Source organism: Portunus trituberculatus, chromosome 41 (genome assembly GCF_017591435.1).
Source record: "Portunus trituberculatus isolate SZX2019 chromosome 41, ASM1759143v1, whole genome shotgun sequence".
Classification (NCBI taxonomy): Eukaryota; Metazoa; Arthropoda; class Malacostraca; order Decapoda; family Portunidae; genus Portunus; species Portunus trituberculatus.
Genome location: NC_059295.1, coordinates 32149804 through 32156425, shown reverse-complemented (window position 1 = coordinate 32156425; position 6622 = coordinate 32149804). Strand labels below are relative to the sequence as shown.

General features: G+C 46.8%; 1 long non-coding RNA gene across 2 annotated transcripts in view; it reads left to right on the top strand.

The window, feature by feature from the left end:
- The window catches only part of LOC123516626, a 14685-nt gene extending 11929 nt beyond the window's left edge, over positions 1–2756 (top strand). The window contains exon 5 of one of the 2 annotated variants that reach the window (XR_006678268.1): positions 1–2756. This exon is cut by the window's left edge and continues 149 nt beyond it. This is a non-coding gene — a long non-coding RNA (uncharacterized LOC123516626). The other variant, XR_006678267.1, reaches the window with a different exon arrangement.
- Positions 2757–6622: the final 3866 nt, after the last annotated feature.

Genomic DNA, 6622 nt, shown 5'->3' with positions numbered 1-6622 from the left:
AAGAAACAGCATATGGTTTCACCTTCATCTTCATTCTTCTGAGGTCTACACCAGTCCAGCCCCAACAGGCAAGGTTCTTCCATGTCATCCACAATACCTGGTAGCTCTTCCTTGACACCACCCACCACGATCTCTGATATCACAGGGAAACATAGCATCATATGATGGCCAGTTACACCACCATTTTCAATGCTACTTCACCTCTGTTCTGCCTCATCTCACTGGTTTCCCATTTCATTTTCTGTACCATTTCACACCTTTCTTGTTTCCATTCATGTATATTCTGTGTCAACTCAAGTCATGTTCCCCATTATTTTCCATCCCTGCTCTCTACTTCTTAAGTCTGAATCAGCCATGGTGCCACTAGCCAAAACTTCAGTCTTTATCCCACTCCTAACACTACTGTTACAGTGTGTGCTTTTTAATCCTGATCTGCTGACACTAACTGTTACAACTGCCCTTTTGTCCTTGCAGCCTCCACCACAGCCACTGACCAAGAACTCTACCATTTACCACAGTGGCTGACCGAGAGGCACAGGACGAAGGTGATAACTCACCTGGAATCATAGACATGGCCTCATTGGCTGCACAAAGATGATGCAGCACATTTATAAGTACCTTTCACTTACCAGTTACACTAGACAATGACTCAGACAGACATAAAGAGGCAGGGCACAAGTTCTTAGTTTACTGGTACAAAGAAAACTTACAAAGTACAGATCGTGGCTACATAACATATAGTGCAATGATTCTCAAACTGGCAGGAATTTAGGTCGGCCATGTGGGCTGTTGGACAGTATACATTTCTAAATAATGTTAGGAATCTGAATTGAAAAAAAAATGCATCATTGTCCTGGCAAAGAAAATTTTCTTTTTTAATTAAGTTGACATTATATTCTTTTACATATTGTTATGAATGTGCATACATACGTATGTATGTATGTATGTGTGCATAATTGTAATTGTTTGTGCAGTGTAGATATGATAAAAAGCGCTGAGGAGAATAAACGTGTATGAGGCGAGTGAGAGAAGGGTGAGTCACCAGGACACAGGAGAGAGATGATCCACAATATGATATCACTGTAAGAATATAGGTATAATTGACTCTGAACCATACAATGTGTTATATATTTTGATCAACAATTATAAATGTGGTTGCTGTTTATTGTGTGTGAAATATTTTTACTGCTCATTTATCAGTTTATTACTTTTTGGTATCCTTGTTTTTCATGGTCATTCCCTACATAGGTATTCCTGCTTTTTTTTTTTTTCTAGTGCTAATATGGATGTGACTCACTATTCTTGTTATTATTTCAACTGGGATAGTGTTTGTCAAAAGAGGCGTGTTCTTGCTGTTAGAAAATACATTTCAGCTTGCTTGCTTGTGTGTGAATGTTTAAAACTTTATCATATTTACTCTCTCTCTTTGTGTATATTTATGTATGACTGTGTTTGTGCATAAAATGTGATTCCATGGATCTGTTATGTATGCTGATATTTATGTGTTTGTCATTTTATCACTTGTCCTAGTGTTCTGTCCATTATCATTCTTTTGTCTTCATACTGACATACTCAATGTTCTTCTGCTGTCCTGTCTTCTTTATTTTCAATACATTTGCAATGGTTACTAGTATTACTAACAAGCAGAAGTACAGTGAAGAGTACATTAACTACGGATTTACATCACTCCTCACTGATGGCATCAAGAAACCTCAGTGTGTACTGTGCTTTAAAGTGCTGGGGAATGATTCAATGAGGCCTAGTAAGTTGAAGCACCATTTGCAGACCATCCATGCACATTATGCTGAGAAAGACACCAATTTTTTCAGGCGCCACAAAAGTAGTTTGGGAAAACAGAAACTGGATGAGACCAGTGCTTTCCAACAACAGACCTCAAGTGTAGTTGAGGCATCATACGAGGTTGCCCTTGACATAGTAAAGAAAAGAAGCTCCACACAATTGGTGAAACCTTAATCAAGCTTTGTACTTTAAAGATGGTCAAGTGTGTTCTTGGAGATGCAAGTGAACGTGAAATTTCCTTGTCAAACGACACAGTGAAGTGGAGACTTAATGAAATGTCAGATGACATAAAGGCAAAAGTGATACATGAGATCAAATCATCTCAAACTGGTATGTTTGCAATACAGCTGGATGAGTCAACGGATGTTCGTTAGATATGTTTTCTTGTGTGGTATCAAGGAAGAATATCTGTTATGTAAACAGCTTGAGACCACCTCAACAGCTGAAGGTGTGATGGAAAAGCTATATTCTTTCTTCAAGGCTAACAGGATCCCCTGAGAAAATTGTTGTGGAGTCTGTACAGACGGGGCTCCAGCAATGCTGGGATAAAAATTTGGTTTTCAGAAGTGTGTCAAGGAAGTAGCTCTGAATGCCAAGGGGGTTTATTGTATGATCCATTGTCTTGCACCCTCCCTGATGAAGCTCGAGCTCTAAACTCTCACCTTTTCTAGAAACTTTGTACTGTATTACACACCAGCAGTAAACTGAAGGAGTTGTGCCAAGTGTTTCATGTATCCTGCCTCTCTGAGTAAGTCTGCCTGAGTCTGGTGAGTAGGGGTGGGCACTTAACGACTCCGGAGTCGACTCCGCTGACTCCAAGTCCAAGGGCCTGGAGTCGACTCCACGCCTTAACGACTCCAGTCACAACAGCATGTAAAAGTGTATACTGCTTGAGCCTTGAGGTGACAATATCACTTTTATTTTGACAAAACTGACGAGAATGTATATAACTTTGAACAAATACAAAACATTTCTAGTAGGCAGAGAAATTAAAAGAAAAAAATGCATCTAAAGTTAAATAAGAATTGTCGCCATATGATTGGCCAAATAGTCTATTATATATATATATATATATATATATATATATATATATATATATATATATATATATATATATATATATATTGTTGCGACGGTGCAGGGGGGGGTGGTGGCAACTACTCGAGGAGTGAGGTGGTACACTCGACCCTCGAAACAATGGACCTCCCATCAACGGATTTCGGAAACTACGGACAAATTCTGGAGTCTAGTTTAATCTACGGACGAATATTTAAATGCGCGCGATTGTCCGTTCCCGGCAAATTATTGTCCGGTAGGTGGAGGGTCGGTCGCGTCATCAGCTGTTGGCCGCCATGTTTAATCTTCAGTCCGTGCGTTTTCAACCAACAGCGAACATTGTCCAGTGCTTACCACGGCTTTTTTTTATGCATTTGTACTCTTCCCACGAGTGCTTAACCTGTCCAAAATGCCTCCTAAACCTAGTAAACCAGTGAAGCGTAATCGAAAGGCTCTTCCAGTGGCTGCTAAGCTTGAACTAATACGAAAATTAGAGAAAATTTTACGTACTTTACGTACTTTTACAAAGAACGGACTTTTGCAATATACGGACAGGGTCGTGCACGCATTTGTCTATTGTTTCAAGGATCGAGTGTATTTTCCTAGAGAGAGGAAGTGGGGGACCGGAAGTCATGGCCACGCAGGTGGATAAAGTAGCGTTGATTGGCCCAGAGGCGAGCCAATCAGTGTTGTAAAAGGGGGAGGGGAGTATTTAAGCTGCCTCAGCTAGTAAGGGGGAGACATACAATAGACCAAACGCTCAATCATCACAGAAGTTTATCTTGCGCCTGGGTCAAGCCCCAGTGACTTTATCTTACTGAAGCTCCCTTCTTATCACCCATCTATTCTTCCCCTATCCCCACTTCCCCCCTCCGCCTTTTCTTTTATGTTACTTACTTACTTACTGAGGGGGAGCTAGTAGTCAGTCAGTCGTCAGTCGCTTGCTCAGTCAGTCCCACCCACGAGCAGTCTCGCCCCGCTCCCTTCCCCTCTGGGCCTGTTATCTGTGGCTGGCCGGTCCCCACTCGGCATCTACCCAGCTCTCGTGTACCTGCGTGAGGATGGTCTGGTCCTCCGGTGATCCTGTGGGTGCGCCAGCTTGAGGAAGGAGGAGTTGCAGATGTCTTGGCCCGCTGTCTTGCCTCACTCTCCGTTCTCGTGACCCGCATTCGCCCTGTGTAAATAAATCCTTGGAGCTCCTGCTGTATTGTGTTACTCTCTAAGTAAACGTAAGAAGCTGTACTATGTGTTTCCTGCCAGTCCTGCCTGTCTGAGTGAGTGTCTGTCTGTGAGTTGTGTGCCTCGCATCCCTTGCTAACCACGAACCCTCGTCAACTTATCCCTGTGCCACCCCCGGCCTGAATACTGTCCTGTCTCCGCTGCTGAGGGTAAGTGGTTTACAGTTGCGGCGTTGGAAGCTGAAGTAAGGACCTTTGGGTGCCCTGCCTTGCCCAGTGGATGCAGTGGGTGGCCCTGCCGTGCTGTGTGGGTGGCAGTTCGTAACAAGTGGTGTCAGGAGTTTTGGGATAAAATTTGGCTAAGGAATGTTGCCTGGTATGCGTGAACAATGGCAGACTGAGACGTGAAAAGCAGTGAGATGTCGGGAGGCAGTGATCCAGAGCGGAAAAGGCTAAAGACATTTTCGCTGCGATATGGAGCGATTGGACAAAACAACAGTGAACAAAATAACTAGTGAAATGAAACAGGCAATAAGTAAAATGGACAAAATACTAATGAGACAGGAATACAGAGCAACGTTGGTGCGGCAGGACATGACGGAAGAAGTCAAGGAAGAACGGGTGGTAGTGAAACAACAGTGTGAGGGACGCACTGGAGTCGCCAAGAGCAAGGTGGACAGCCGCCCGTGTCCTGAGGTGGTGGACACTGGTGAAACAAAGACTGTTGTCGGGGAAGAAGTTGTGGTAGTGCAAGACCTCCCTGTGTCAGACCAGCAGTTGTGTGGCGTGACTGGGCACTGTACGACACCACGAGGCCCTATGATGTCTACGATCACTGTGGGTGGCGTGAAGAAGCTACCAGCATTCGTGGCCGACATGGAGGAACACTGTCTGGTGGGGCTGGACTCCCTGGTTCAGAGTGCAGCGTGTGTGGACTCTGAAAGGATGCAGATGCAGGTATGTGAGGAAATGTTACCGCTGATCCTGGAGGACGCTGCTGAAAAGGTCAAGAGCCCCGTGACGAGTTCAGATGTCGAGGACGAGAGGCTGGAGCTACACTGCTGAGTCGTGAGGGAAGGTGAGGTTGCAGATGCCACTGTGAGAACCCGTGAACTCCAGGCAGCGGTGAGAAGCTGCGGTGGTGAGGTTGCAGACGCCACCAGGACAGCACGCGGACGGCAGGCAGCGGCGAGCAACGATGGAGGTGAGGTGGACGGAGACGCGGGTAAAGCGAGCCCTGTGCTATTTCCACATGTGGTGGACTGGGAGGTAAGTAGTTTCACCAAACAGACTCCTGAGCAGGTGGTGAAGTTGGAGAAGCGGCTGATGGAGCACGAGGACGTCTTCAGCCGAGATGCACAAGACCTTGGCTGCACATCGCTGGTTCAGCCCTCCAACATGGCAGACAGTCCACTGATGAAGCAGCCACATTGCAGTGTCCCGTTGGCCAGGAGAGAAGAGATAAGGCTGTCTCTGGACTTGGCCACTGGACGACCACCTGAGGAAGAGCTACCACAGACGACACATGAAGTGATAGAGACGTTGCAGCAGCGGAGGGAGGCTACGCGGCGATAGGTGGCGAACAATCGCCGCCTCGCGGGGCAAACCATGACCCGCTGGTACAAGCTGTGTGCCGGTGACGCCCAGTATGCGGTGTGGGACCGCGGCTGGTGGTACATGCCTCGTAGGAAATGAGGCACCACCCTGAAGAGGCTGGAGAATTACTGGGAACGTGGAAAGGCCATACACCGCTCCGGAACAACTCGCAGCCATCACCTACAAATTGACTGCCACAAGCAAGTGGCAGCGCAATGTCCACGTCGGCTGCCTGTGGGCTGTCGTTGTGGAGGAAGGATGCTTGTGGGGCCAGCAGAGACCACCCTCATCGCCGGACAAGTGAGGTGGTGGGTGATGGCGATATAAACTATGTTGCAGAGTGTGTTGTGTGTGTTGAGAAGTATCAGTGAATAGTCGGGACGACTATTTTTCATGGGGGAGGGCAGTGTTGCAACAGTGTAGGGGGGGATGACAACTACTCGAGGAGTGAGGTGGTATTTTCCTAGAGACAGGAAGTGGGGGACTGGAAGTCATGGCCACGCAGGTGGATAAAGTAGCAGTGATTGGTCTAGAGGCGAGCCAATCACAGTGCTGCAAAAGGGGGAGGGGGGTATTTAAGCTGCCTCAACTAGTGAGAGGGAGCCAGCTCTACCAGCTCTACCAGCATGGCATCTGGCAGTGGGGGGAGGAAGATGACGCCGTGCACCCTAGCGTCCACACTCAGCAGTTCGGAAGGAAAGCAATGAGTGTACACAATTCAATTCTCACACAAACCGAGTCCCCAACCTCTGATCTGTGCCCTGAGTCGTTGGGAGGGGGTAGCTGAAACCGATGACAGGAGCAGCTGCGTGGCTCCCCCGGGCAGTTTTTCTCCATGGCGAGGGGTGATCACCACCAATGGTACTGCAGCTACCCGGTAGCGGACAGAGAGCTGGAAGGACTTGATGGGAGTGAGTGACATCAGGAAGTATTCTGGAAAGAAAATGCATTAATAACCATCATATTTGTTCCTAGGACCCACCACTGACATC